Source organism: Silene latifolia, chromosome 3 (assembly GCF_048544455.1).
Source record: "Silene latifolia isolate original U9 population chromosome 3, ASM4854445v1, whole genome shotgun sequence".
In the NCBI taxonomy this organism is placed as follows: Eukaryota; Viridiplantae; Streptophyta; class Magnoliopsida; order Caryophyllales; family Caryophyllaceae; genus Silene; species Silene latifolia.
Genome location: NC_133528.1, coordinates 119,938,095 through 119,944,726, shown reverse-complemented (window position 1 = coordinate 119,944,726; position 6,632 = coordinate 119,938,095). Strand labels below are relative to the sequence as shown.

Genomic DNA, 6,632 nt, shown 5'->3' with positions numbered 1-6,632 from the left:
CCACAAGCCCATTTCAAAACCTCACTTTGAGTCCACTCCTACGACTACACTATAGTTGACTAGGATACACATTTTCCAAAACTTTGTCCTTTCTTCAAAGCTCACACAAGTGGCACATGTGAGACCCCTCGATAGGGCATCAAAAATAAAGCGGAAATTACGAGATTTAAAAAAAAACCTTTAAGAGTTTAAAGTGCGAAATTCACCATAAGTGATCAAACAAAAATGAAAAGAAAGATAATTAAGTTTTACAATTTAAAACAAGTGCGTTGGGGAAAAGATATCCCACGAATAAACACAAGTCTAACGATAGGTGAGTCTAAGCAACCTATAACTAAGGTCCAAGGTTCAACGTTCTCGCTAGCTCACACGTCTTCCCCATAATCTGCATCACAAACCTGTCATTCATGTAAACATGAACGCCACGGTCGGTGGGGAGTAACTCGGGGTTCTCCCGACCCACAATATGTCAAAATGCACATAAGCAAGAACTTAATTAAACATATTGATCATGCATCATACTTGAATAATATGGACAAGGGAATATAACGATAATCATAACGAGATAGGCATATTGCATTCTTAATGAGATAGGCATGGTACATTATATTAAACATGCATTCAAGGTAACCAAAACATGGATATGAGATTAGGCATCGAATCATATGAAGAAAGTAAACAACGGATCAATTGAATAGAAAATACATGGATGGAAACCAATAGCCATTCCTTTGAAAACCTCTTAACAACCATAGCACGGGACGTGGCTACTAATGTCACATTCATACTTATGGCTTACATCTCACCATAAGAACGGATGGGAACATCAATCCCGGCGATCATATCGCAACTAGGGGCTTGCATCTCACCACTAGTATCCGATAGGACCAAGACTCTCACAAATAGTTATAGAAGACGTGCACTCTCGTATATAAGAACACACCAATGACCGTAACAAGCAAGACATTTACAAAGGATTGACTCAAAACAAGACAAACCCCTAGACTCCAACCTCCCGGTAGGACGACGATCATAATACGGTCCTAGTCTAAATCTGGCCAGACTCTCGGGATGGACGACACCCGATTCGACATACAATCCCAAATCGTATCCAAGACTCGATCCATGACACCTAGCCGTGCCCCAAGGTCGAGTAACCCCAAATCGGAACCATGGTACCTATCCGTACCCCAAGGTCCGAAGAGGCGGAAGGAAGACAGCCCAACTCGGAAACAATGGCACATAATCGTGACCCAATGGCCGAGGGCAAATAAATAAGGAATGTCGAGTAGTCACACAATGTAAACCGTCACGCTCCGGTCACAAGTACGAGTAACAATGATTGCACAAACATAACGTAAACAATTCATGTGAAGCATGTATAAGTATAAGAGTATAACAAATATCAAGTACTCCCATGATAAAAGAGTCTCAACACATCATACACAAGCATTAGAACCAAAGTTAAGATGCATACCCAACAAGAAACTCAAAACCCAATCTATAACAACAAGTTTAGTACTCGACTACAACAAGGGTCAACTTCAAACGGTCATAACTTGAGTTCTATACATGATAATGAGGTGAAACCAGTTGGAGGTGATAGCTTATCCTCTTACGGTTCTAACGGTAGGTCATAAGCCTCAAACAAACAAGTAACGAAGAAGTTATGGCCATTTTACGAAAACTGGTCAGGCTTAAACCGCAGCCTGCGATAGTGGCCGGAGCCTGCGGTGGGTGCCGGAGTCTGCGGTGGGTGCCGGAGCCTGCGGTTTTCCCCTGCCACCGGACTGTTTGCACGACAATTTCCTACCCTTTCCGAAAGTCGATTCCTACCAATTTTTCATCCCAAATTCCTCTTAAATATACATGTTAACACAATAATACCTAATAGAAGCCACAAGAATGTAATTGTCACACATCTTGATGGATTCAAGCACAAGATTTTGACCCAAAATCAAACAATTAATTCATCCAAACATCACAACTTTACCCAATTGAAAATCAATGTAACAACATGCTTAAAACTCTTCAACCAACCATGAGATGGTTGTTCATACAAACTCATTCAACAACATACATGTGAAACAAGAAAAGATTCAAACTTTAACATACATATGAACAAACTACAAAATATAAACACACAAATTTGACATAATGTCGAGTAACCCATCACCGTTACCTTTTTGCTCTTAATCTCTAATGTAATCGTCTCACAAGCAAGAATCCACTTCCGGGCCAACTCACCTTTCTCCTAAACATAAGAAAACACAAAATAAGACTAAAAATCGAAACTAGAAAAAGGGTACCATATAGAGGATGGCTCGACAGCCCCAATAATGGAGGAAAGTCGGATCTTTTCTTACCTAGAAAGAAGGAGGGCGATGAGAGGAAGAGATAGACGCGAAAATCACTTGAATCGGATAAGAATTGAGCAAATTATGGTGTTTTGAAGATTTGTAAGATAGATGTATAAAAATGGTGAGGGTTGTTGAAGATGAATTTCAGAAAAATGAAGAGGGAGATGAAGTTGTGAGGTGTTAGGTGAGGGTTTTATGAAAAGAAAAGAGAGAAAAGGCCCATAAGTTATAAAAAGCCCAACAACTCAAATTGAGTCGGTTTCCGCTAGAATTTTCGTCTCAAGCCCACTATAACTCAAGACGGGAGATATTATTATTATTATCATTATTATCCGACCAAAATATTTATTTTGTATAACTTAAGCTTTAAAAATATAATATTTATAAAAATCATGTTTAATAATGAAATTAATTAAATTAAATAATTAAAATATAAATAAGACAATGAAACGGTTAATTAAATTATAATTGCCAAAATAGAAAATTCGCGGGTGTTACAATCACCCCATCTTTTAAAAAAGTTTCGTCCTCGAAACTTGAAAATGGAAATGAAATGTCGTATAAAATAAAACCGGAATTTTGAATTCGGTAACCAAAACATTCAAAAGGTTACTTATCGTAAGAATCAAAATCCTTTCGAAGTCTCAATTAAAATTTTCCGAAAATGAACCGATTCTCATCAAAGGAACGAAAATGCTCTCGTTGCGCATTCAAGAACATCACATTCCAAATCAAAGATATGGTCAAAAGCAAATCATTTGTATAAATCAAAAATCAAAATACTTTCAAAGACATTGATGAAGAGTTTTCAAAAGTATAAGTCTCCTTCATGGAACGAAATTGCTCTTGTCGTGCACACAAGAACGCTAACTTTCCAAGTCTAAGACAAATTTAAAACAAAAATCATTCGCCGACAAGCGCAGAACAAGTTATTAAACGTTTCAAATAACGAGTTCTAACATCCGATCAACGTCAAAATCAAAAGAGAAGGCAATTCACTCAAATTTTCTTTTGCAAAGGTCAAAATAGAAGTAGAGGCTTCATTTCTAAATTAAAAAGGAAGTCAAATTCCTGAAAATATAATATTAAACTTTTGACAACGAAATCATAAGTAGACCAAAGCTAGTTAGAAATTGAGCAAAGTTAAAAGTAACTCGGGTTTAGCAATTAAAAATCAATAAAAAGGAGTTATACTCGTAGGACAAAAGGATAACTAAATCAAATTTTCATTTTTGAACTCTTAAAATAGGTAGGGTTTAGTAAAAGTAACATAAACCTTTAACGACGAACCAAAAATGGTAGTTTGAAACGTTTAGAAATTTTATGAATTGAAAAGTAACTTAGATATCATGAAAACAAGATACGCTAAGAGGGTTCAAACTTAACCAACAAAGAGATAGGATGAACTTCCTAGGAGAAGAGTTGAAATCGAATCTACCAGGCTATCAAAGATTGAATTCCATAGGTTAGCATCAAATTCTAAAGGAGGAGCAAGCATAAACGAGGAAGAGAGGTATGAACGGAAACACTTATGGTCAAAGAGGACGGGAAGTTAGGCAACAAGGAAACACTAGATACTTAAGTCTCGAACAACAAAGTCACCCCCGAACGGTTCCGAAAACTTCCTAACCACTAAACTCATAACCACATAACTCCCAAAAATTTCCTCAAAATACTCACAATTTACTCCTATGCTACCCCGTGGGTCAAGTCACTCCATCACAATTGTGATTCCATAACTCTCAAATATAAATCATCTATAAACGATTTCCATGAAATATCAAAACTACTAAAAGAGTTACACACATAACCAACTATCGACTACTAGGAGTTCTCACTATGGTAAAATCCTAAATCAAAGGTCAAAATCTCCAGGTCTTTATACTTTCTAACACTCCAAACCAAAATCTTATGCACACCCGAATTCACAAGCCTAAATGATCACATTCCCCAAATCTTAAAGACCACCAACCAAAAGTAAATAGATTGTCATACAATTTTTCCTACCCAACTCAACTCAAGTGCCACTAATCCAATTTTGACGAAATCAAGGTTTGCAAAGAATCCTCAAGGGCATCTCACTCACTCTACCACGTAGCCAACAAAGCCATCACTCCACTAAAGAAACAAAGGGTAATAACTAGGTCAAGAAATGATAGGAAATTTCAAAGGGATACATGAACATGACGAGGTGTGAGATTAAAGGAGTCAACAATAAAGGTAACTAGTTAACACAAGTAAGAGACATTAGAATTAGAGAGGTATCCAAGTCAAGGAAACGACAAGTAACTTTTATGCTTAAGAATTAAATCTAATCAAGGTATAAGCGGAGGGAAGGAAGATGATTAATGGTACGAATGAGGACTTCAAGGCTTAACCCATACGCTTTCTAAGACTTAAGGTTCTTTCTAACAGGGTCACGCCTATTAGGATATTGTACCATCATAACAAAACAACCAAATTCCAAAACATGGGTTAAGACAATTCATCTCATTCCTTATATGCAAGTCTCTCTTCAAGGGTTACACCTCTATGGCTGATCAAGGTAAAAATAAACGCTCGCTTAAGGGTTGATACATTGGTTAGACTCATTGTTCACCTATCCTATCACATATTAGGATATCCCTAAAGTAAGTCTACCACTCAAGTATAACAACGTCTCTTTATCTCAAGTTCTCGACACAACCTCGATGTTTTAAAAACCAAAGAACGAATTAACAAAGACTTCTCAACCAAATTCTTCAAGGGAAAACTAATATCAAATCACATCACCATTCTATTTGGGACCTTTAACATCTAAGAATGGGTTCTATTCAAGGCTTCTATCATAAATCTATCTCATATTCTCCTAAGGTGACGACGCTCAACCTACTAAGCTTTCAAATCCCAAACATAAACAACAAAGCCAAGTTCTATAACTTTAATCACATAGGCAACTTATTCCTGACACGAAGAATCCACCAATCAATTATACTTACTTGGTCAAGGAACTAGGTATAAGAATCACTAAGTATTTATCATCACCTTACCTAAGTCTTTTCTGACATCCTGACCTCTCAAAACTGGGGTTAAGGGTCAAAACACAAACAAATTCCACAAAAGCCAACTTATCCGACCGAGTTAACATTCCATAAGGCAAAGATGAAGGTATACACGAGGGGCATTATAAGGAGAAAAGGTACAAAGACAACTCCTAAGATATGGAATAAGAGTTGCGAAAGGCATAGAAGCACACAGATAAGGGAATATGACAAGGCACTCAAAGAGAGGAAGGTATCTTCGAGACGGTAAGGAAATCCTTCAAGAGAAAGAGTTCCTTAAGCAAGATGTTATGGAAGGAGAAACAAAAACATGGGATAGGTCGGGCGGGTACCAACCTAGCTTCCAAGGTAAAGCAAAAGAGAGTTTAGAAAGGAGGGATGAGCATCACGGGATAAAAGTAAGGAAAGGTGGATCAAGGATAGAAAACACACCCATAACGGTGTCGGGAGGAACGGCGGTTCCGACTTGATTCTCGACAAGAGTGACTCTTCTTGGCTCGGCTTCCGGAGCATGAGGGAGAGGAGGAGGGATAGTCTTCTTCTCGGGGCAATTCCTGAAGAGATGTCCGGGCTTCTTGCAATGGTAACACTTCAAGGGCATAGCATAGCATCCAATACCGGGGTGATAAGTTTGCCCACACTTGAAGCACTTGCGGTTCTCCTTAAGCCTATTAGTAGATGTAGGTACTTGTCCTTTCGGCTCTTGCACTACTGGCTCTTGTCCTCCATGGTCTTGTACTCCTTGTCCTTGGACTCTCGGCACCAACCTCTTCTTGCTAGGATAAGACGAGGATGAGGGCACAGATGGCCTCTTGCCACGGCGGATAGGGCGATGATTCACATGAGCATTGGCATTCCGTTGATTCCGAAGATTTAGAGTAAGGGCTTCCATGATAGTATTCTCCACCTTGGTTGGTCGTACCATCTTCTCAAGACACCAAAGAGTCAACCATGTTAGCACCTAACATATAGCATGCACAAAGAGACTACCAACTTAGGTCCTTAGTCCTACCCATCTCTCATTTATTATTTGAGGTCAAGTTCAATTTAAATTCGGGGTACACGTGTGTGCGTCGGGAGCAACATATGCTCTGATACCAACTGTGAGACCCCTCGATAGGGCATCAAAAATAAAGCGGAAATTACGAGATTTAAAAAAAAACCTTTAAGAGTTTAAAGTGCGAAATTCACCATAAGTGATCAAACAAAAATGAAAAGAAAGATAATTAAG

The 6,632-nt window shown here is 38.3% G+C and overlaps 1 long non-coding RNA gene across 1 annotated transcript; it reads right to left on the bottom strand.

The window, feature by feature from the left end:
- Positions 1-215: 215 nt before the first annotated feature.
- LOC141646251 (uncharacterized) lies at positions 216-2,535 on the bottom strand. Its single transcript, XR_012545459.1, has 3 exons — positions 2,367-2,535; positions 2,183-2,254; positions 216-398 (listed from the first exon to the last, which is right to left on the bottom strand). It is a non-coding gene; the product is annotated as an uncharacterized LOC141646251 (long non-coding RNA).
- Positions 2,536-6,632: the final 4,097 nt, after the last annotated feature.